The 26,420-nt window shown below is 36.8% G+C and overlaps 1 protein-coding gene across 1 annotated transcript in view; it reads left to right on the top strand.

Annotated features, from left to right (window-relative positions):
- Positions 1–3,382: 3,382 nt before the first annotated feature.
- The window catches only part of mdy (diacylglycerol O-acyltransferase), an 85,899-nt gene continuing 62,861 nt past the window's right edge, over positions 3,383–26,420 (top strand). The window contains exon 1 of the mRNA XM_073969672.1: positions 3,383–3,536. The gene's annotated coding sequence lies outside the window, so the exon portion shown is untranslated. The remainder of the gene's footprint in view (positions 3,537–26,420) is intronic.

Consider the following 26,420-nt stretch of genomic DNA (forward strand, 5'->3'; position numbering starts at 1 on the left):
CCACCTTATGGAACTCCATGTTTCACTCTACGGGTCTTAGATATATTATCTCTGAAATCCACAAACGACTAGCGTCCACACATTTAGTTGATTAACCAACGTTTCCAACAAGGCTGAAGCAAAGTTTTCTCTAGATACTCGAACATCTTGGCATTGTTTACGGTATCGAAAGCTTTCAATAGTTCAAGAGCCACCACGGCCTATTCTGGTTCAGTCCTCGACTGATATGTGTGGATATGGCTTGTAGTGCTGTTGTGGTAATCTATATTTTACGGAATTCATCATTGGGAGGAGTAGCGCCTCTAGTACTAGTACTTCGGTACCAGTGACAGGAGGACGACTATTTCCCTCTGCTGGCATCCTTGACTGCCTTCAGTAGCAGGCTTCTGGCACAATATTAATGGCTAACAATAAATTAAGGACTCTGACTCTAATACTCAATTCCGAGTACATCCAGTTGATTAAGCATTATTGTTACTATGTATTCTGCATGGGCGCAAAGCTTTAGTTGATTTCGCGTTTCAGATAACATCTGCAACATCGCTCATCGTAAATTGTGGTGGTACCTTCTCGACTGAGAGAGTTCTTATAAGGCGTACAACACTCCATTTCACCTGTCTTTCTCGGGGTGCTCTATAAACTGCTGGTTACAATAACACGCGACCTCTTCAGATCCATCACTGTCACGTCGTTGAAAGTAGAAGCCGTTCTACCATGCTTCTTTCCTGAATTCGAGAGTGATCTAACTGTTGCCAGTAATTTACTTAATCCTTTACCAATGTTGTATTGCTTCAGGCGATCTAGCCAAGTTTTCCGCTTATGTTCGCCTACTAGGCTGTTGACCTCAAGATTATGTTCAACAAGTCTTGGGTCTTCATGGTTCTTACGACGAACATCCTCAAGCTCAATTGTTGTTCCGATGCCTCGTGTATTCGACCAGCAGGTATATATCAAGTGACTGCTATTGTGGTTATGTCCCGGATACAATTTGACAGCTACCCGAGCATCTGAGGGACTGGACATTTTTCTTAACATGTGATTGTCTGGCCTGAGCCAAGCGAAATTACAGATTGCCAAGACTCCTAATTTATTAGACCCTGTGCTACAAGGGTGATGTCTGGTTAACTGTGGCAATCTTCTCTTATCCTCGTAAGAGCGTCATCGTTCTCTGACGCGGTGATTGTAAATTTTCTGACACGTAATTTATCAGACCCGGTGCCACAATGGTGATGTCTGGCGAGCTTCTCTTATTCTCGTAAGAGCGTCATCGTTCTCTGAATCGGTGATTGTAAATTCTCTGAACACTTGCCAATCTGTTTTTACATAGTTCAGTACGGCGGTCAGAGATTATGAAGTCTGAGCCACGGGAAATGACGGTTTTCCTGCACATATCATTTATCAGGTGCCGGTGCCACAATGGTGATCTCTGATCTTTGTGGCAATCTCCTCTTATTCTCGCTGGATAAGACGTGAATAAATCAATTGGCTCGGTATGGTCATTGCCTAGGACGTAATGCCAAAGCTCAAGCTGAGCGTTGCAATCGACTAGCATCAGACAATTATTGCCCTCACAAGCAAGTAACGCAAGTTACATCTATTCATAGGTTATATATAGCAGTTAAACGTCTCTCGGGAAATTTGGTATAACTTCAGACATTCGAACTAAAGGCATTTTCGTTGTCCATGGATCCCAACACGATAGAATTGCATCAGAACGCTTTAATATTTTTCTGGTCAACTTTTGTAGCACAGTGCCATTTATCGACATTTTCCGAAAAGTTTGCACCTTCTCAGGCCAGGATTATGAGACCAAAACCTTTAAAACATGGAAATTTTGGAGGTACCGTGTAACGTGAGAATATGATCACGTACGTAACACAACAACTACTACCAAAAAACCCCTTGCAGTCATACAGGAACAGCGCTTCAACCACACTCCACCGTACATTATTTCGACCTGACACTAGTGGCATAACCGGCCACACACTGGTAAATTTCACTCCAGTGTATTTTTGCAACCATCGTAGTCGGTGCCAAGGGTGAATAATTCCCCTTCACTTCATACCGCGAGACACTCTAATATTTCAAAATTAGTTGCCTATGGGAAGCTTACTACTGCAGGAGGTTAGCTACACGGGTTGAAACAAAAAACTGTTCTAAATCCGCCAACTTTACACTTCGGTGCTAAAGCGTTGGGAATACTTTTTGAGGGTTACCCATTAAGTTGTGGTGGCTAATACATACACAGGGCTTTCGAGTCAGCTGTTCTACTGGGCCTTCACGTGAGCAGTTCCACAGGGCATTCGTGTCGGCTTTTCCACAGTAACTTCGGGTCAGCTGTTCCACTGGGCCTTCGCGTCAGCAGTTTCACAGGACATTCGTGTCGGCTGTTCCACGGTGCCTTCGGGTCAGCAGTTCCACAGGACATTCGTGTCGGCTGTTCCACAGAGCCTTCGGATCAGCTGCTCCGTAGTTAGAAACCAGTAGCGCATGGTAGAAATTAGACTAATACCCGAACCCGTCGTGTCTCCGAGCATCAACAGCCGAACCAATTGTGTCCCCAAGCATCGACAGTCGAACGCCGGACCCATCATGTTCCTGATCATCTACAGACGAAAACCGAATACATCGTTTTCCCGAACAACAATAGCCGAAGACCGAACTCATCGTGTTTCCGAACATCAAACGCCGAATCCATCGTGATTCCGAGCATCAAAAGCCGAACGCCGAACCCATCGTGTTCCCGAGCATTAACCGCGGAACGCCGAACACATCGTGTCCCCGAACATTTCCAGCCGAACACCGAATACATCGTCTTCCCGATCAACCCCAAATAAGACCAAATACCAAATTTCAACCATTTTGGTGGGATTATGATATCAAAAACTTTAAATTATCTAAAATCGGGAGGTGCCGTTTTAAGGGGACTATCAAAACGTGTATTGATATAACCCATTTTCAATACCAAACATCCTAGGAGTAATATAAAGCTCTAATTATAAAGCTCTTCCTTATACATTGTCAGCTGTGCCCTAATTTCAACAGACAGACGGACATTGTTATATCGACCTAGCGTTTTATGCTGGTCAAGAATATGTATATAGTTAGGGTCTACTACGAATATTTCGATATGTTACAAACGGTAGGTTATCCTCCATATTATAGTGGAAGGTATACAAATATTTTGAACTTCCTTTTTCGTGAAGAGTGTATACAATATCAGTCCATTACTTGTATAACTTTTCAATATTTTTAATCACACTGTGAGCCACTGTAAACTCATCGCATTGTGTATGTGTGTCTGTCGCTTTGCCGATAGTGTATATCAGCAGCAACAAGTGAGACAGACGAAAGAAAAACATTTCAGACATTGTTTGTTCGAATTAAAATCCATCAGTTGTTTTCCAAGCGTTGATCGGTTAAGATCTGTTCGAACAGTCGAAAACGCCGTATCTCTTTCGACTCTTTAGTTTTCAAATCGAAAATAATCATCTGTCTTTGCCGACTTGCAGTTTTCCGGTTGTTTGTTGTTATTGGTTAGTAGTGTAAAACAAGCATTAACTGACTGCCGTTTTGTCTCTGGGTCTCGTCGTCGTTTTCGTCTTTTCTGGAGTGATTTGTGTGATTTTAAGTTTTATTTAAACAAATTTATAAAAAAGTGTCTACAACAACCACTGGGTTTACTTGCAGTGCAGTGAAGAAAGCTATTGTCCATCGACAATCTTTTGAAACAAAGTAAAGAAAAACAAAATAAAAGTGGAAAAAGAAAACAAAGTCAAACGATAGTATAAAATTTGTGTAATTTTTTATTGATCGCGTGCTTTTGTGAATGCACAAACTGCAATGACCCTAACTCAACAAAACAAAAATAATGTAAAGAATAAAGAAAGCCTCAACAAAAGTTTCAAGCAGACCTGCATGCATGCATTCATTGTCGTCGTCGTCGACGTGACACATAGAAGTTGAAAAAGTTCAAAAAACGCCACAAAATCAAAATACCCCTCGACGAACTCATAATACATCCATCCGCCCATCCAATCAACCTCAACAAACTACTCCAGTATCAAGAGTAGCAAACAGCATTGCCTGCCACCGGCAGCAGTGTACTTAGCACAATACATTTCTGAGTACCCACTAATCAAATCTAATTTTCCTCCATGTGTAATCTTTCGGGCATAAATGATTGTTGTTAAAATGTTAAAAAAAATATTTATTAGCTTTTATTTGAAAATTGCTGGAGTATGGGAGCGGGACTAGGGGATGGTGGGGAGGTCCAGACTGTGTCTCCACACTTTGGTTTTGGTTTGTTGGCTTTTAATGCCCCAAATTACACGTTTGTTGCGTAGACATACCGATAGACTGACTGCTGTGTCTTTTGTTTATCGTAACGTGAGTGCATCATGCCGCACACATGCACAAAAAATTACTCAAACATAAATCAGCTGTTATCCACTGTAAAGTGTAACACCTTTTTTAATGATTGATAATTTAAAACAAAATATCCAACTAACAAGTAGGGAAGACGGTCGGGCCGAACTTTTTTATACCCTCCACCACGAATTGTATTGAAGTAATCGTTAATGAAAGTATTAAGCTCTTCCTTCACGTTAAGGCTTATATGGAATTAAGCTTTTGTAACCTCTGACAACACACAAACCAAATTACAGCCATCTCGGTTCGAAAATTGACAAAGAAACCCTCGAAAGTCATAAAGTTAGGCAACAATTCAGTCATTTGGGTTGAAAATGTTGCTAAAACATTCAAAATACCGAAAGTCGGGGGTACAGTTCTATGAGGGCTATATGAAGACGTGGATCTATACCGATAAATTTCTGGTGGAACATTTTATACCCCCAACGAAAAGTAAATTACAAATTTCGATGCGATATTGAGGCCACAACCTCCAAAATACTGAAAAACGTGGATCTCTACCAATAATTCTTTTTTGGAATATTTTATACCTCCATCGAAGACTAAATACCAAATTTCATCCATTTTTGTTTGCTAATAAATTTTACACATTTCTGGAGGATAATGCGGATAAAACCTAGAAAATTCCGAAAATCGGGCGGTGCAGTTCTATGGTGGCTATATTAAAACGTGGACCCTATACCGAAAATTTTCTGCCAGAAAATTTTGTAGATTAATTACGAAAATGTAGAAAATTCAGTGTGGTAATGAGGCCAAAACCTAGAAAATACCGAAAATCGGGCGGTACGGTTCTATGGGGGCTATATCAAAACATGGATCTTGTACTGACAAATTTTCGAGAAAAAGTTATGTAGCCCAAATGAGGACTAAGTAGACATTTGCAGCCATGTCGGTAGGATAATGTGGCCAAAACCTTTAAAATACCGAAAATCTGGAGGTACCGTTCTATAGGGGCTACATGAAAAAGTGGACCAGTTCTGACAAATTTCTAGAGAAAAGTTTTATAGCCCCAAACAAGACCAAATATCAGCCATTTCAATGTGGTAATGAGTCTAAAACCTTACAAATACTGAAAATCTGCCGGTACCATCTATGTCAGCCATTTCGGTGTGGTAAATACCGGAAATCGGAAGGTACCGGCCTAGGAGGGCTATATGAAAATGTGGAGATGTTCTGACAAATTTCTGGAGGAAAGTTGTATACCCCCAACGAAGACTAAGTACCAAATTTTAGCCATTTCGGTGTAATAATGATGCTAAAACCTTTACAATACCGGAAATCGGGAGATACCGTCCTATGGGGGTATGAAAAGTTTTGTATCCCAAAAGAATATGAAATACCAAATTTCACCCATTTCTGTGGACTATTGTGGCCACAACCTTCAAAATACCGAAAATCGGGAAATACCATCTATGGGATCTATATGAACTTCATATTATGAAGGCATGGACTTATATCAACAAATTTCATATGGAAAGTTTTATACCCCAAATGGAGACTAAATATTAACTTCCAGTCATTTCGGTGGATTATTATGACCACAACCTTCAAAACACTGAAAATCGGGAGGTACCGTTCTATGGGGGCTATATGAAGGAGTGGACCTATATCAACAAATTTCTGGGGGCAAGTATACCCCCAAAGAGGACTAAGTACCAAATTTCAGCTATTTTGGAGTGATAATAAGGCTAAAACCTTCAAAATATCGAAAATCGGGTGGTACCGTTCTATGGGGGCTACATCAAAACGTGGTTCGAGCCCATTTGCAATATCAAACATCCTAGGAGTAATAGAAACTTCTGTACCAAATTGCAAAGCTCTATCTTAAAAATTGCAAGCTGTATCTTGATTTCAACAGACGGACGGACATGGTTATAACGACTTAGAATTTTATGTTGATCACGAATACAGTATAGTCTCGATAATCCGGACACTCGTTAATCCGGACAACGCTGTAATCCGGACACTAGAATTTTTTACATTGTAGACTCTGTAATCCGGACATCACACATTTTTCTTACCTCGATAATCCGGACACCAATATTTTTTCCTATTTTGAGTATTAGATTCTTATTTATTTCATTGACGTTTTCGTTCTAAGCAATAGCAATAGGTGTATAAATGAGAAAAATTAAGCTTATCAAAGTTTTCGGTTCAAATCTCGGTTTTCTGGCTAACCAGTGTTGATTCTGTTATATAACCAATATGGAATTAACTATCTGAATCTGTCAACTGATTTTCTCATCACTCAACTATTGATGCCTGGCTATGATAAGCAACAGTATTTAAAACCTAATGTTGGGTAGCCTAGTTCCCAGAAAGATCAATGTTGTGTGTTCTTTTCCTCTGAAGGAATTAGTTCATTCGCCCTCCGGTTAGTGAGAAAGTCCCTTGGGCCATGTAATGTATTCCAAGGACATTTTATCTAGAAATGTTTAAATCATTTAAAGCGTCGGGTTTAATAGATAAATTTTTATTGGGATTTATAACTAAACGAGGAAACGAGTAGATACCATAGATTCAATAAACTAAAAAAACGTATGACCCCTTTTATTTTCTTTATTTGACATTCAAAATCACTGACGACTAAGGATTGTTGTATTGCATTCTCGTAATTATGCAACCAAAAGATTTGTATTCCATTTTGTCTTATTCGTAAGCTAAAACATTTGTATAAAAAACATCTCTTTTTGGTTCGGTGATGTTCATCGAAATCGCTAAATATTCACCATAATGAGATGAGTGCATATGAATTCTGTAGTTCTATCGCGAGTCATAGAGGCTCGTGTGCCATGGAAAAGGGAAATCATTATATGTACATGGACTACAAAGTTTATATCCTTAAAATAACATTGAATTAATATACACCAGTTGTAAGGAAGTTTTAGGTGACAAAAATGCTTAGCAAATGTCACCTTACGATGGAGGAATATAAGAAGTAAATTTGGTAGCCAGGAAAGCTGTTCTCGGTCTTAAAATGGTCGCAAGCCGTGATATTTGCTTAATATGAATCCGTTTACCTTAGATGTCAGGTTATTATATAGTAAACGCCCCTTATTAATGATTTAAACTTTCAAAATTATATGTTTTTATTACTACTCGGTAATCCGGACAATTCGATAATCCGGACATCGCCGAAACATGTGGTGTCCGGATTATCGAGACTATACTGTATTTGGGCACTTTGGACACTTTGCAAAAAGTGGTTTTTGATTTCCTTTATTTTTTGCTTTGTTTATGCTGCTCATCAGCAAAACATTTTAGTATATTTTCAGATTTTTTTGACTAATGGTTCCAGAGATATTGCCCCTTGAAAAAGTCGAATTCTGTAAAAACTATATGTTAAGAAATACTCATAACTTCTTCAATATTGGTCCAAATAGAAACAAATGTTTTTTTGTATTTTTATCAGCTATTTAATAAAACATAGAATAAAAATTGCACAGTAGGCTTGGGTGCATTTTTCGCGATTTAATATTGAAAATCAATTTTTGTCAATACAATTTTTCCTTTATTCCAGTGTGTTGCATTGGTTATTTTACCAAAAAGAAAAAAAAATTAAAAAACATTTGTTAATCATGGTTTTGCTGTTTTAGAACTTTATCTTAAACATCTTAAAAATTGTAGCTATATTTTTTGACAGATCTACCTGTAATTTTAATTCCCAGTGGTCATAAAACTTCTTCATTAAAAATTGTGAACAAAGGTATCCCCCGATTTTCGGTATATTGAGGATTTTGGCTACATTTTGGATTGAAACGACCGTAATTTGACGCTGTTTTCACTTGTTATGTTGTTGTTTAAACTTAGTAAATATAAGCGTTGGCAAATAAAAATTCCTTTTTATTTCATTTATCTCTACGTTTCGTCAATGTTTGTTGACATCTTTGGGGGATAAGTAATAACTTAGAATATTTTAACATGAAGTTCTTAGTCAATAAATTGACTTATATATATTGCATATAAGCACACACACAACACAATTTAATATTGAGACAACTTCTATATCACATCAGAAACCGCTTGGAATGTGTGTTACAATATGAATTCAGTTTTCCCCTAAATACCTACCTTCTTACTCTTTTTATAACCTCCACCTTAATCTGGAGGTTATATTAAGTTTGTCATTCCGTTTGTTACTAATCGAAATAATCATTTGCGACACATAATGTATAGACATACATACATATATTATTGATCATATATATTCCACAAATTCTGAATCGATTTTGCCATTTCCGTCCTTGAGTCCGTCTGTTGTAATCAAACTATCTTTCGAATGAATTTAGATAGAGGCTGCAATTTTGTGCAAATGTATCTTTGATCTGAACATAGATCAAGTTCGAAAATGGCATATATTGGTCCATGTTTTTGGTATAGCCTCCATATAAAGCAGCGACGACCACAGAAATACAACCCAGTCGGACTTTTATTAACCAGTTGATAAAATGATTGATAATAGATCGATAATTTTTAAACTGACTAAAAACTTGCTGAAAAGTTATCTAGAGATGAACCACTTTGAACAGAAAAATTTTTCGGCAATTGTCCATGTCTAGATAACTTTTCGACCAATATAAAGTTAGTCGAAAAGTTATCTAGAGATTAACCACTCTGAAAACAGAAACATGTACCTTCTGCAAAGTATTTGTGTTTGTCGAAAAAATAAGGCACAAATGTATAAATAATTCGCACTTGCTTTTTCTTAATATTCTTCGTATAAATGCAGCATCCTGTTATAGAATACAGTGTTGATGGACTGAAGATATTCGTACATATTACTCATATTATTCTGGAATTAAAAAGGAACACAAAGGAAATATACAAATTTGCCTCTTCTTCTCTCTAACAAAAAAGAGAGAGAGACAAAGAGAGGGAGAGAGAGAATATGAAAAGTCAAAAATAAAAAACACACAGAAACAAAAATTGTTTTTTTCACATTATGTTTTAAACTGACTAAAAATAGGCAAAAAAAAGTTAGTTTATTATCAGTCGAAAAGTTATCTGGCGTTGGACAATACTGACCACTCAGGCGCTCATCGCCTTGTAAAATTAGTCAGTTGGCATAAGGAAAAATAATCGATAAAATGCCACTTATGTTTAAAAAAAAGCTAGCTTTATGTGAGCTTTAAATCGGCCACAGTCCCTACAGGGAACCAAAGCGAAGACATGTATGAACGTATGAGTGAAAAAAAGCAACAACCACATTATGTTTTTGTTTGCTTTCATTTATTTACACCGTACGTGAGAGAGAGAAGCAAATGCAAAAACAACTCAGTGGGCGCCCTCACTATACGATCTAAGCAAAGAAGCTCGCACCTGATATAAAGCTACCGCCCAATTTTTGATTTTTTTAGGTTTAAGAGCGAATTGGTCTTTAGTCTTCTTTGGGGCTACAAAACATTTCACAAAATTTGTTTAGCTCAGTTCCATGTTTTAAAAGAAGCCCCTATGGTAGAATAATTTATATGCAGGCCACAGCTAACAGCTGATTAAATTTTTTTTCTTATGTCAAATGCAGGGTTGACATTTTTACTGTTTTTGACATTATGCAATAATAAAGGTAGATGCATCGGTGAATTATTCCAACAAAAAACTTCTGATGTAACAATTCATCTTAAAATTGAAAACACGAACAACAACAACAATGTTTATTCGCGTGACAAAATTAAATTATTGGCTTTTTAATAGTTAAAAACTATATGTCAAATATTGATATTAATTGAAATTTGTTATAATCTTCTTCAAATATTGTAAAAATTCTAGCTTAAATATCAACGTATCTGCAAATTGGATGTCAGTAATAGTAATGTTAGATCAGCCAAACATGTTAAGTAAAATATAAGAGCATTGCATTTTTGTTTTCACTGTCATACGTTTGGGTACTACTTTTGTTATTTTCGAAAAACTTTTCTAGCAACAATATTCTGGAGCATAGCTAAAGTGATTTTTATTTTTTACTCTATTTAATACTTTTAACATAAACATACCTTTATTATATCAGTACATCTACCTTTATTATTCCTCCATGCAATAAGTCGTGACTACAGGGTTGTATTTTTCAGCGATTTTCATACCTGGCCTACCTGTACTTTATTGTACCATGGTAGCCCCCATAGAACAGGACCTCCCGATTTTCGGAATTTTGAAGGTTTTAACCTCAATAATTCACCAAAATGGTTGAAATTTGCTATTTAGTTTTCATTTTGGGTATACAACTTCCCATAAGAAATTTGACGGTATAGGTCCACGCCTTCATATAGCCCCCATAGAACGGTACCTCCCATTTTTCGGTATTTTGAAGTTTGTGGCCCCAATATTCCACCGAAATTGCCTAAATTTGGCATTTAGACTTCATGCGGGGTATAAATCTTACCCCTCTAAATTCGTTGGTATAGATCCACGTCTTCATATAGTCCCCATAGAACGGTACCTTTCGATTTCCGGTATTTTGAAGGTTGTGACCTCAATATACTACTGAAATGGCTGGAATTTGGTATTTAGTCTTCGTTTAGGGTACACTACTTTCCACCTGAAATTTGTCGGTATAGATCAACGTCTTCATATAGCCCCCCACAGAACGGTACCTACCGATTCTCTGAGTTTTGAAGGTTGTGGCCACAATTACCCACCGAAATGGCTGAAATTGGATATTTAGTCTTCGTTGGGGGTACTCAACTTCCCCCCTAAATTTGTCCGTATAGGTCCACGCCTTCATGTAGCCACCATAAAAATGTACCTCCCAATTTTCGCTATTTTGAAGTTTGTGTCCTCAATATACCACTCAAATAGTTGACATTTGTTATTTAGTTTTCTTTGGAGGTATAAAAGTGTCCACCTGAAATTTGTCGCTGTAGGTCCACGTCTTCACATAGCCCCCATTGAACGGTACCTCCCGATTTTCGGTATTTTGAAGGTTTTGTCCCAACTAGAGGTGGGCGCGTGTCGTGCCGTGAGTAGTGCGTGTTCGTGCCTTCCCGAAAATCGCCGTGTTTGTGCGTGTCGTGCCGTAATAAATTTTTGGCCGTGCGTGATCGTGTTTTTTTGTTCGACACGATTTTGCACGACACGACTAAACACGACCCGCACTATGTGTCACGATCGTGCTAAATTTTTATGCTCCCTTTAGAAGTCGTGCAAGAGACCATATGTTATATGCGTGAAACTGAGCATGCACTTTATTGTTGTCGTATTTGAAATCAGGTGGTAGGCAGGCACGACTTATTTAATTTGCTCCGGCTCCATTCAGGGGGCATACTGATTCACTAACAAAAAAAATTGTGTCACACATCAAAGAAACCATGATCATAATATTCAGGTAGATATATATAGCTGTTGTTGTTTCCAATGTCGTTGGTACCTAAGGGTGTAGTCTAGGTACCCAATCGCCCTCCCTTTGGATTTTGTAAAATCCCCTTATGAGTTCACATTCACTATGTGAACTCCCACTAATTCCAGTTGGCTAAACCTCCTTCTTATTTACACTACCTTAAAGTGAAACCTATTCGAACATCTTCATGTTCATTATTTCACACTATTTTTCATTTCAATTTGATTCATTTATTTAAATGCACTAGATATAGTACATCGACCTTATAGCTACTCAGTCATATGTTGTAATCATATATATCATAATTCTTCAGAATTCAATAAGCAATTAAAATTCAAAAATATTTATATGTATTCCCTTTGTAGGGTGAATCAAAATATATACGACTATATTACTTGGCTTTGAAATTGAATTTCAAAAAAAAAAAAAGGGGAAAAAATGGATGTATATCCCAAAATACTGTAGTGCTAATTCGCACTCAATCACTAATTTTACTTTTATCACACCTATCGAGCTCAATCGGTTGACTGTAGTTTCAGAAATATAAAATATTACACTCTGAAACAATTTTGTTTTAATACCAAAAAATTGTTGCTGAAGTGTAATGGGATAAACATTTACAATTTGGTCCAAACTAGAATATAGTCTGGATTTGTAGTAAGTACGATGATGAGGGAATAGGGTGACAATTTTGGGAGTTAAAGGTTGTGTATCGGGTAATAAATTTAGGGAAAAAAAAATAAAATTTGAATAAAAATTTAAATTATGTATAATCTGTAGTATGATATAGATTAATATAATAATCCCGATACTAATAATTCACAATAACTAACCGTGAGAACACACGTGCAAAAATCCCGATAATTCACTAAAATTTTAATCCGAACGAGAGTTTTGATAACCGGTCGATTAGGCCAAAAACAATTTCGTATGCAAAGGAGTAAATACTTTGCCAACTTTTAACATTCAAATATTTGTATTTAATCGGACTCTCTTTAACATCACAAATTACCACATGTACTAAGGTACCGTTATTACTTAAGGGTAGAAACAAATGATACCCGCAGGGAATGTTGCACGTGAGCTATCTGACTCTTATGAACAAACACTTATATTACTTATTAAAATATGCGGCAATAGTTTTGATTTCACGGGCAAAATTAATTTTTTAATATCGGCTGACCGTCGATTTAATGATAAAAACTAGGTCTCGATACCCCTCGGTCTGTGACTGAGAGATATGAGAACCTAACACACGTGGGTGTTCACCTAGGCAGCCGTACTGTACTCGTAAAACGACACTAACTACACTCGGATTAATTAAGTCTTGACATTTCGGACCTCGATCGCGGCATATACTGGTTCACGCCTCGGTCTAACACGGATCTGGTTACTTACTGCGCTGCTCTTATGTTTCACTTAGGCTTACTGCGAACTATCTGTACTGCCAAACTGTACCCGTGATGAAGGAACTGATCTGGGTTGGTTTGCATATGATGATGTTATGGTGACATACGCAGGTGGAGTTGAAGTGGTTATGGGGTGAATGACGGAACTAATAGATGATGGTAGTATGGAACGGTGGGGCTGTGTGGTGATGCTGCCCTGGTGGAATTTGTTAAGTGTCCTGTTAGCTAGGTGGTGGTGCGGTTCCTCACGGTGGTAACAGTAGCTGACGCAGCAAATTTTCCAATAAAAATTTGTAGCTTGTTGCATTAAAATTGTGTGCAATTAAATAACGTCGCACATTTAATTGCTTAATAAGAATCACACATCCTTTTGCCCGTACAGAAATTCGCACACCCAAAAGAATATTCCAATTGGGAAACAGCTTGAAGGCACTTGTCAGGTAACGGTACAGATACCGCGTGTTTTATGGTACAGCCCCACACAGTTGCAGAAAGTTCCAGAGAAATCTGTAAAATCGCAAATAAAATTCTTTGGATTTTGTTCCAAACGATTTTCACCGCCAAAACTAACTCACCCTTTGTAAAATATCATCAACAGCAAGGCCTCACAATTAATTCCCAATTGGAATTAACATGCAGATTTTCAGCAATGAAACTATTGCGCAATAATGCACCGCTTTACTTGGTTGCAAACTTTTATCTCAATATTAAAATTGAGATGTTGTCGCTGCCGGTAATTGTTAAAAATGAAATGGAATATGTATTCGGCGGCATTCAGTTTGACGTTTGTGGTCGGGCGTTGCCACCCCAGAAGAAAAGAAAACGAAAAGGATCAAAGCGGAACAAACGATAGTCGGTGTGGCCACCCTCAATGCGATCCTCATAGTACGTTTACATTTAAGAAATCTAAGGTGGCCATTATGTTAAACAAGGTTAACATAACACATACAAAACAAGAAAATCGAACAAGAATATAAAACCGACCAAAAAATTCACCAACTGTAGTTTTCCCAAATTTATTTTCTTTGTTTTTGTATTTCTTGCTTGTTTTGTAAAGGAGAGGAAAGAGAGTATTTTCATAGCTAAACAGGGACAAATGGAAAGAGAAATCATATGGTTTTGCTTTTACTTTATTGAAGTAAGAATATATTGTGCAAAAACAAAAAACTGTTATATTTACTCCCTTTTTATACCCTCAACATTTATGCTCATCGAAATAATGATTTTAGACCCCAAGTATGTTTGGACGAAATGTGTTTCAGACAATTTGGAGTCGATTGAGCAATGTCCGTCCGTCTGTCTGTCTATCTGGCTGGATGGAGCGCACGATAACTACGGATAAAACGATTCGGTTGAAATTTTGCCCAAACTTAGCTTAAGTTCGAAGATGGGCTATATCGGTCCACTCCCTCCGGTACCTCCCCCACAAAAGTTCATCAGTATCTGGATCGGACGGTAAGTTTCGAACGGATCAGCCGATTCGGTCCAAAGTTTGGCCTTCGGCAACTTGGTTTAAGTTCGAAGGTGAGCCATATCGGTCCACTCCTTCGGGTACCTCCCCCACAAAAGTTTAAAAAATGTCACTAAAATGGTACGCACTCTATCTCTAATACGGGCATGCCGATTTGGTCCAAGGGGATCTCCTAATATTTTATCCAAATGTAGTTTATCTTCGAAAATGGTCCATATCGGTCTTCTCTTTAGGGTACCTTACACAGGCTGAGGGTATATCTCTGTCGACAAAGCCGACTGATACTTTTTTACTTGTTGTATTTCCCTTTTCATGAATAACACATCAATCATTAGTTCTATTTGCGTTTCTAACCAAAGCTGGAGTTACTTACTGCTTATATTTGATTCAGTTGATTTTTAAATTCTTAAGCGTTTGCTCAAATAAAATACGAAAGTGATGATAATGATAATTTTGAACTAAATGTAGCACTTTTAGGAGTAAGAGAATTTTTGGACGAGAAGAAAACGGGAGAAAACATTCTTGCTAACATAACTATCATTCTTAAAGAATTTGATATTGAACACAAGTGGGGGAATTCTGTATTTGTAGCCGACAATGGTTCCAACGTTATTTCGGCTCTTAAAAGAATTAAAAGTGTATCTTGCGCTTGTCACGCTTGTCAATTTGAACTTAGCTATGGATGATGTTTTTGCAAAACACCCTCTTTCCGAATTGGGAAAACTGATTGACTGCTCAAAAAAGCTTGTAAAATATTTTAAACACTCGTAGCTAAACAACGAATTGTCGAAAACATTAAAACAAGATATAAGAACACGTTGGAATTCAACAAATATTATGCTTGAGAGCATATACCAAGTCCAGAATGAGATTAAGAGTATTTTGCTAGAAAAGAATGAGTTGAATCGTATATCTGACTTAAAGTTTTCATTGTGAGAACCTCTTTTGGCTTTTCTCAAAATTGTCAAAGAGTGTTCCGAAAAATTATGCTCGGAAAAATACCCTACTATGCATATTGTTACCCTTTGGTCTGAAAAGCTATTGAAAGTTTGCTCAATTGATACCATTGACTCTCAATTCATGAAAGATTTGAAAGCTAAAACTAAACAATCATTGCTTAAACGCTTTGTGCCAACAATGGCACATCTTATAGGGACCTTTTTATTTCCGCCGTTTAAGGAGATGAATTTCTTATTAGAAGATAAAAGAAATGACGTAATAGCTAATGTAAAAGCAATGTTACTTGATATACAAGGTGAGAACATAGAGTGTTCTAATGATTTTCAGAGTTTTTGGATCAAAATTTGGCAAAAAGACGAAAAACTGAAAAGTCTCCAGTTGATGCAGAAATTGATACATATTTAGGGAGTGCCGTATCTAGCCAGACTGATGTTTTAAGCTTTTGGAAACAGTCGAACCTAAAATATTTAAAACAATTAGCCAGGAAAATTTTGGCTATACCCGTCAGCTCAACAACGGGCGAGAGATTTTTTTCCACATCTGGAAATATTCTCAACGAAAGACGAACTAGACTTTTGAGCTCTAACTTGGACAAAATAACGTTTTTAAATAAGAATATGTAAATGTTTGTTTATAAGTAATTTTGCAATATGTATATTTTAGAACATATGAATGTTTGAACAAATAAATGTACAACTATATCCATATATCTTTTCTTTAATTTCGTGCGTGAGTGTGCGTGTTCGTGCCTTCTCGAAAAACGCCGTGTTTGTGCGTGAAAGTGCATAAAAATTTTGGTCCGTGTTCGTGCATGTTCGTGCTTGATTTTTTAGGCACGCGCCCATCTCTAGTCCCAACACCCCACCGAAATGGCTGAAATTTGGTATTTTGTCTTCGTTAAAATCGTATAAATCCATGTCTTCATATAGTCCCCATTGGATGGTACCTTCCGATTTTCGGTATTTTGAAGGTTGAAACGTCAATATCCCCCGAAAGGGCTGAAATTTGGTATTTAATCATCGTTGGGGTATAAAACTTACCACCTGAAATTTGTCGGTATAGGACCATAGAATGAATAATACCTTCCGATTTTCGCTATTTTGAAGGTTTTGGCCTCAACATCCCACCGAAATGGCTGAAATTTGGCATTTAGTCTTCGATGGTGTCGTTCCACGTCTTCACATAGCCCCCATAGAACGGTACCTCCCGATTTTCAGTATTTTGAAGGTTTTGCGCCCAACATCCCACCGAAATGCCTGAAATTTTACATTTAGTCTTCGTTGGAGGTACAAAACTTTCCACCTGAAAATTGTAGGTATAGGTTCACGTATTCATATAGTCCCCATAGGACTGTACCTTTCGATTTTCGGTATTTTGGAGGTTGTATTTGGTATTTAATCTTCTTTGGGGGTATAAATCTTTCCACCTGAAATTTGTCGGTATAGGACCACGTCTTCATATAGTCCCCATAGGACGATTCCCTCCGATTTTCGGCATTTTAAAAGTTGTCGCCTCAACATCCCACCGAAATGGAATTTGGTATTTAATCATCGTTGCGGGTATAAAACGATTCCCTCCGATTTTCGGTATTTTAAAAGTTTTCGCCTCAACATCCCACCGAAATGGAATTTGGTATTTAATCTTCGTTGGGGGTATAAAACTTTCCACCTGAAATTTGTCGGTACGTCTTCATATAGTCCCCATAGAATGGTACCTTTGAATTTACCGTATTTTGAAGGTTGTGGCCTCAACATCCCACCGAAATGGCTGGAATTGGGAATTTAGTCTAAGTTGTGGGTACACAACTTTTCTGAAATTTGTCGGTATAGGTCTTAGCATTGCGCCCATAGAAAGGCACTCACCGATTTTCGATATGTTGAAAGTTTTAGCCAGGGGTACAAAACATTATAACAGGTACAATACATTCCTTGCCAAAAAATCAGACAGCATACGTCCATGTTTTTCCAAAGGTCCCATGTAAAGCTACCACCCAATTTCAGATTTTTTTGAAGATTTCAGACACATTTTCCTACCGAATTGGTTGTTAATTGGAATTTTGTGTTCCTGAAGATAGAAAAGTTACTCGCAAAAAACCATTCATATACAAATTTTGTTGCCCAATTTTATGTATCTCGAGAGGTTTTAGCCAATTTTTCGACCCGAGATTGCTGAAATTTGGTATTGTGTTTAGTCAGAGGATAGAAAGAGCAACGATGAACTCTTTTAAAGTGTATTACGGCAAAAACCCCTCCACACAGAAAATTATCAGTATAAAGTGATTATCATAATAATAATTGTTCCACAAACATCCCATACGGGACAAGGGAGACTTCTCTCGATTATCATCAGTTAAGATATTATTCTCCTTCAAGGAATTATACTTAACGTAGAGAAAGAGCTTAGTAGTTACCAATTGTGCATATTTACTTCAATACAGTGGTAGTGAAGGGTTTAAAAAGTTCGTGGTGTACATTTAAGCGTTTAAACAACCCTAAATGTTGGTACGCATGGCGCAGTGTGTTCGGTTACATATTAGAAGTTCGACTGATCAAATTCAGCAGAGAGCAAAATAAAATAAAAGTATGACGAAGTGTGTTGAAATTGAAAACAAATTCCACCACAACTGTTCTAAAAATAGAACTAGAATAACTAGTTGTTCACAGGGACATGCCCTTGTTAAAATGATGGGATAGTGGGGGTTTTGTGAGTAGTTACGACTACTATAAAACCCCATTATTTAGTAATCACCTCTTAATTAAGATTTTAGCTAACCTTACGAGTAGATCTCAGTCATTGACATTTTCATAGTCAACAATAAAATAATTTTTTAATCAAAAAATACTGCTTCTTTTAATTAACAACAACAAAATCCCATTAAATTTGAATTGAATTTTATGAGTAGCAATAAATAGAGAAATATCTAAAAAAATATTAATTATATTATATTATTTAATTGCAGTCGGACAGTATTATTTCTACCATAGGGTGGTAATACGGACAGAGTATATTACCTTCTTCTCGATTATCGGTATATTACCACTACTAATTGTGTATCTTTTTAAGTCATATGTATGTAAATGCATTTCCAAATATCAATACTTCATTATATCGTTGGTTGGCTGTATTTATTTTTTAATATTCCCAAATAGAATAAAAACAAACAACTGGGAATAATCAGTAAGGTTATTGCCACACAGAATTCGTTGGTGATTATTTGTTAAGTAAACTTTACTTAATGTATTTGTATGTGAATAACAACAATATCTACAATATACATACATATGTACATATATATTAAATTTCTTTGTCAAAATTTTAAGAAGATCAACACAAAAATATTTTTTACAATTCCATATATAAACAAACTTAAAAATAAATTGCACTTATTATGTCTTTTGTGTTAATGTGTTGTGTGTTAAGAAAAACCAGCGCATTTTTTCATTTCTAAGTTTAAATACAAAAAGAATCTGTACTACACAACAAAAGATTCCCAAGCCTTTCCTTATCTGGGAAAGGTTCACTATATTGAAAAGGACTCGCTATGCTAAATATTGTTACGGAATTAGGTTTAACTTAATCCCGTGTAGACGTTGCTTTATTTTAAAAAGCGGTATTGACTTTGCTAGACTAATTCACACACGCTTTACTTTACTAAGCACACAGATTTACTTCTTCACTATGGTTTTAATTCACAATCTGATTTACTTCCGAGTGACTGCATCGACATTAGGGTTATGACTTTTTGAAATTTTGTCTCAAAAATGATTTCCTGTAGTAAGAATGAATGAACTTAGTCCTATTAATGCCTAAAATAACACTCATTCCATTTTATTATTAAAAAGGTTCCGCACAAATCACTTTGAAAATATTTTTTTTTTTTAATTCTATGAAATGAAAAAAATTCTCAAAAAATTATTTCCTATTGCACGAATGAATGGGCTTTTGCCTATTAATGACTAAAATAACTATTTAAATTTTAAAAAAGGTCCCGCACAAACCGCTTTTACTTTTATGATATATGAAATAAAGTTATATATAATACTAGTGGACCCGGCGAACTTCGTCTCGCAGTCATTTTTCCGTATAGATCCACGTTTTGATATAGCCCTTATAGACTGAAGTTGGTAATAGTATTCGATATGGGTAATAATTCATACCGAGAATTGTAGGTATAGGTAGTGTACTCTTTAATATAGGCCCCATAGAAGAGGTATATTCGATTTTGAAGCTTTTGGCAAATATTATTCATTTTAATACCCTCCACCATAAGATGTTTTCCATTTCATTCATTCATTCATTACAACGCTACTTTTTATCTGAGAATAAAGTATATACATACATATGTATATTATTGATCAGCATACACTTCTAACTCGATTTAACTATGTCAGTCTGTCGGTCTGATGAAATGAACATAGAACTCACAACGAATTAAATTTTATTTTGTCATTTGTAGTAATCCTAAGATAATTTTCTAACTGAATTAGCTTTAATTTCACATTTAAAATTTCCAGTGGTCAGAAAACTCCACTAACAATTTTTGGCATACATCCCCATTTCGGTACACCCCAAACATAACAGTATATCCTGATCTAATTTCCACTTAAGGAGGCCAGTGTTTTAAAAACTTATCGGCAAAAATTTTAGACATTGGTCCATATTTTCTTCTGACAGAAAGTGCAGTAATTTGGTGTGGTGGGTCGTCAGATTATAAGGTACAACCATGCCGGTCGATGTGAATTTTTTTTTAAAAAATGTTTCTCCTGTATTGACGGTAACTTGGCATTTCGGATTCTCAATGGGTAGAAAACCTCGACACAGAAAATGATCAATATAGGTTCATATTTTTGTATATATCCCAATTGAAGGAACCTCAAATTTTTATGACCTTTGAAGTTTGTACGCGCATCGTCCAAATGGAATGAACGTAACATGGTATTTCGGATTCAGAATGCGTAAAAAATATTGATGCCTCATTTGTATTAAACCTAGTTTAAAAGAAAGTTAGCAAATATAAAGTTAGCATAAGGAATAAGCCGCAGAGTTTAGTATTTTCAAAATCGAACAGCAACTAATAGTTCCGTTTTACTAAGGTACAACTCGTGGTGGCGGGTATAAAAAAATCGTCCCAGCCGAACTTGCTTCTTTTGGTTTAAAGTACCACAATGAAGAGAATTTGAAGCAAGCATTGATCTAATCAAAAGCTTTGGAAACTGATGTACATTGGACGGTTTTCTCAAAAACATCCAATCACAGAATCGACATACCTTCAACCAACTTTTTGCATTTCATATTAAATATGGATCCCTTGATGACGCACGAACTCTATGCAATGCACTATAGGTCAAACAGTCCATTTTACTGGCCAAAATTCAGATTTCGCACTGTGTATTTTCACATATTTTGTGTTACTTTCTTGTAAGAAACACTTCAAATATAATAAAAATAAATTTTGTTTTTGTATGAGAAATTATACCGTTACATGGCAGGCTGGCCAATATGTATTATCCAAATATGTTTAAAAACTTGTTAACGAAATATGTTTACTTGTATACGTTCAGGGTGAAACAAAATCACAATATTAGCATAAGTAACGATTTGATTAGAAAGTATTCGATATCTATTTATCAAAAATGTCCTCCTATCATCATTTATGTGTATAAATAGTTATTAAATGGGTGTTAACTTTGAATTTTCGAAGAAAGTTGAACATTTTGAGGTTATGTACGCTTTTAAAGTCTCGGCAACGTTCGGCAATGAAAGTGAAAATTGAAATTGGTTCATTAACACGTGCCGAATGCAGAAAATTTTATATGATTTTGCGTAAATTTGCTCGACAAGAATTATACAACTCTTTTTAGGTTACCATATTTTCCATAATATTGATTTTTTTGAAGTCAGGGTTAAACCTCTTACAAATAATGTTAGCCAAATTGGAGTCTACAGCATTCTGCTGTGTTTTAAAATCAAATTATTTACAAATCTTTTATAAATATATACAGTTATAGTCAAAATATGTCCCATCATATTGTGGGATTTTCAAGGTAATAATTTTAAGGCATATTCACATTAAAACTAAAACGAAACACAACAAAAAAGCTTCTGGACTTATAGGACGTCGATGCCTTCAATTCTGTAGACAAATAACAGATCTTCCAGTTTTTGTCCCCAAAGGGTTAAGGTACCAGTTGTGTATTTGGTCCATAAAGGGTTAATTTTTTGGCCCACGTTGTTCCATTTTGGTCCCTGAATCTAATAACGCTATATTAACTTAAACCATATACTTGTTTTAACTTTAAGAGTTTTGGCCAATAAAATGGCCCGTTTGACCTATAGTGCAATGATGTGAATAATGCAAGTTGTTGAGTTGATGAAAATAAGAATGTGGTAGCAAAAATCCAATTCGATGTTGAATTTGGCCGTGGTATGTGGGGTCGATGACAACGAACACAACAATCAATTTTGGGTTACATAGCTAATAATAACTGCATCAATAGAACGGCCAGTTAATGCCAGGTTCAATACGTTCTTCAATAATATTAATTTCAAAGTCATTTGAAAACATCCGTTATATTCTGCCAGCGTTCCAGCCTACTTCCAATTAGATTTTCCAAAAATAACAATCCAGAGAATGGTAACATCAATTGAAGCTGCTAATAAACTCTTAAAATTAAGACCAAACTCACGTCTTTTAAATTATTTTTCCCAATTAATTTGTACAAAGAATTGTTTGAATAAAATGAAAACAGACATTTATTTAATTAAATAAAACATTTTTATAGAACTTTTAAAAATTGACATAGAGATCTTTAAAAAGTCAATAGCATGTGGTGCATACACCATTTTCGCAAAAGCTCGAGAGCAATGTGTGGAAAAATTTACATTCTTCAAAAAATATTTTTGCAAATTGTTCGCAGATTTTCGAGATTTTTTTAGGTTTTATCCTTTTCTGTCATGAGACCATTCCGAATTGGTGCGAATTGTCAAAATCTGTTCAGCCGTTCTTGAGTTATAAGCGTAGTAACTAACATCATTCTTTTTTATATATGTACATATATATAGATATAGATTAAATGATGATGTTAAAATACGATGATAAATTAGTGAGAAACAAGCGGTTATGTCATTTTGGTTATTTTGTGTGCCCCCATACCTTGTTTTCTGTAAAATATAAGCTTATAGCGACTTCAAAAAATTTTCAAAAGTTCTGGAAAATAATAATAAGTTATAACCAATCCCCTATCGCCACAGATGTTTCTAGAAGATCTGGTAACATCTCTAATGGCTCATATACGGGCGAAAGGGTTGGTGGTCTTGTAACGTTAGGTGTGTTCGATAACCCAAAAGTTTGTATAAATTTGTACAAACTTTTACTAAATGCTGTTCGATAACAAACTTGTTCAGTAAAAAAAATGAGAAGTAGTTGCAAGAACTTACAAATATTTGTACTTGCGAAGTTATCGAACAGGCCTATTATATGATTTGTTAGCGCCCATGGGCTCATCACTCTTATTAATTCTTTTTTATAACCTCAGCATTTATACTAACGAGGTTATATACACTTTTATACGGGCAAGTAATGTTTTTAGACCCCAAGTGTGTTTGGACGAAATCCGTTTCAGACAATTTGGAGTGGATTTAGCCATGTGCGTCCGTCTGTCTGTTCGGCTGGCTGGAGCGCACGATAACTCTCAAACGGATGAACCGATTTGGTCCAAATTTTGCAATTCGCAATATTTTGTCCAAACTTAATGTAAGTTCGAAGACGAGCCATATCGGTCCGCTCCTTCAGGTACCTCACGCACAAAAATTCGGAAAGAGTAACCGAATTGATCCATACTTTGCACATCGTCAAATTTCTACTAGGCATATAAGAGGTTTCAATATGCACCCTATCGGTCTGCGAATCTTAGATAATGTTCGAATATGGACTATATCGGTCCACTTCTTCGGCTACTTCCCACACCAAATTTCTGAAAATTGCAATTTAACACCTCCTCTCGAATCGTTTCGATTTTTATTGTAACAACTAGTATTTGCTGCCCCCTTTACGACGGTACAAGTTTTTTCAGGGGTAAATCCTGACTATCTGAGAAAATGGGCCAAAATCTGTAAAATTAGGTCCAAAATTTGGAGTTCCTAATATTTTGACCATACTTTGTATAAGTTCGAAGATGAGCCACTCCTTCGGGTACCTCCACCACAAAAAATTCCAAACTTTTCGCTAAAATGGTCCCCGCTATTTCTGTTGAACTTTGCAGTTTAGCTTCGAAAATGGTCCATATTGGTCTTCACCTTAGGATACCTCCCCCACAAAAGTTCAACATTTATGTTTAAGTGCAAGTTAGGGTCTGTTCGAATAACCTTTGGCAATATATTCCGATGCTACTTCTTGTGGTCCTGTTTACGGCGATATTATGTGTTTTATGGGCAAGTCCAGGCTTCCTGACGTAGTGGTCCAAAACCTCTAAGTTATACTGTGACGAGCTGAAATGACTGGAGGGCGCGCTGTTTATCGAAAAAGAAATGCCTTCAAAAATAGGATCCACTTCCAAAGTTGACCATGCCGATACATTCCTTCAGGTAGCTCCTCCGCAACACTTTTCAATTTTAAATACATACTTTTGTCGGCAAGTTCGTACGTCCAAAGCGGTGAACAACGTATGAAAACCTCCTAAATACATAATTATTGAGGAAAATGATGTTGGTTGTGTAACCGGTAGTTGATCTGCCCATAGATAAAAGTTTAAATTTAAGCAGGCTGAGGGTATATCTTTGTCGGCAGAGCCGACTGATACTTTTTAACTTGTTCTACTGAATCTGGCTCTGGGTCTATTATCACCAGTTCTAGGAATGTGACTGCAGTCACATTTGTGCACAAAGCTACTGGAGTTAGGTGAGTGGGTTTGACAGGGCAGTTGCAAAGGTGCAGTGTGACGTGCAGGCCCGCGCCGTATGCTGGGGAGATGTTTTGCACGGTGTCGTCAATTCTTTCCGTATAGGAATTTGGACGCTACACCATCCCGAGCGTAGTTGATCCAAAACTACTCTGGTTTGTAATGGCAGATGACTTTATTCATATGCGATATATGAGGATCGCACAATGTTTGTTTATGGCATCTGCGACTGCATCTGTGTGATTGATCGCTTGCTGATGTAGGGATTATCTCTTGTAACGTTTCACCTCTCTTTCTAGATCATGAACATCCCTCCTGTTATGCCTGGGTGGTGCGTCCTATATACTATATGTTGATTAGGATGGCTCTCACGGCAAAACCCGAGCAAGTACTGCAACTAGAGCATGCCCTTGTTTTGCTGTACTGGAAGAATATTTGTCTCCTCAGATGATCCACTGAAGACATGAGGAGGCACATTGCTGCAAGGCGGTATTCTCATATGTTTGAATATTTTATCCATTGGGTTGCACTTATATTCGCGAACCACAATGGCGCCGCCTATCTTACCATAGACCGACTTATCGCGTTATATGTGCTGCCGGCTGGGGACATGGATCTGAGGACCTTGTTTCTACAGCTCAGCCTGTCGCAGATAGCTGTTGCATCTGCGGAAAAGTTTAACATGGTAGATAGTTAGTGATCAGAATTTTGCTACCATCGACCATGACATTCAGCTGAGAGCTCACCTCCACAGTTCATGTGGTGTACAGAGTGGTCGTAGATTTAGTGGCGGATATTTGCACATTCCTCGCGTGGAAAAAGGTGATAAGATCAGCTAAATAGAAGTTCAGCTTATAACAAATAACATCAGGAGAGGTACCTGATGCCTGGACCGTACAAAACGTAGAGCTATTAATCTGCTCAGCTAGCATTTTACTCCTCAGGTTATTTCCAACTCATGATGAACATTTAAGTCAGCTAAGACCAACTCATGATGAACATTTAAGTCAGCTAAGACCAATCGGTTTGACCATCCAAATGTGGGCTAATGTTTGGACCTATTACCTAGAGTACAAAAGAATCCGGAACAGGGATTTCGAGATATTCTGCTCCCATATCAGAAAAACGAACGAATAATTAAATTTGTCATTCCGTTTGTAACACATTGAAATATTCGTGGGAGATCCTATAAAGTATATACATTCTTGATCAGCATGTCCGTCTGTCCGTCCGTCTTTTGAAATCAAGATACAGCCCGCAATTTTTAAGAAAGATCTTTGTAATTTGGTATAGAAGTTTCTATTACTCCTAGGATGTTTGGTATTGAAAATGGGCTAAAACGGTCCACGTTTTGATATAGCCCCCATTGAACGGTACCTCCCGATTTTCGGTATTTTGAAGGTTTTAGCCCCATATTCCATCTGCACTTTGTCGGTATAGGTCCACGTTTTCATATAGCCCCCATAGAACGGTACCTCCCGATTTTCGGTATTTTGAATGTTGTGTCCTCAATATCCCACCGAAATGATTGAAATTTGGTAGTTATTTTTCGTTGATGGTGTACAAGTTTCCCCCCGAAATTGGTCGATATAGGTCCACGCTTTCATATAGCCCCCATAGAACCTCCGGATTTTCTGTATTTTAAAGGTTGTGGCCTCAATTTCACACCAAAATGGCTGAAAATTGGTATTTAGCCTTCGTTGAGGGTATAAAAATGTCCACCTGAATGTTGTTGGTATAGGTCCACTCCTTCATATAGCCCCCATAGAACGTTACCTCCCGATTTTCGGTATTTTGAAGGTTTTAGGATCAATATACCACTGAAATGGCTGAAATTGGGTATTTAGTCCTGGGTTTTGGTATAAAACTTTCCCCCAGAAATTTGTCGGTACAGGTCCACGCCTTCATTTAGCCCACACAGA

This window comes from Musca autumnalis, unplaced genomic scaffold (assembly GCF_047663935.1).
Source record: "Musca autumnalis isolate F117 unplaced genomic scaffold, ASM4766393v1 scaffold_2, whole genome shotgun sequence".
In the NCBI taxonomy this organism is placed as follows: domain Eukaryota; kingdom Metazoa; phylum Arthropoda; class Insecta; order Diptera; family Muscidae; genus Musca; species Musca autumnalis.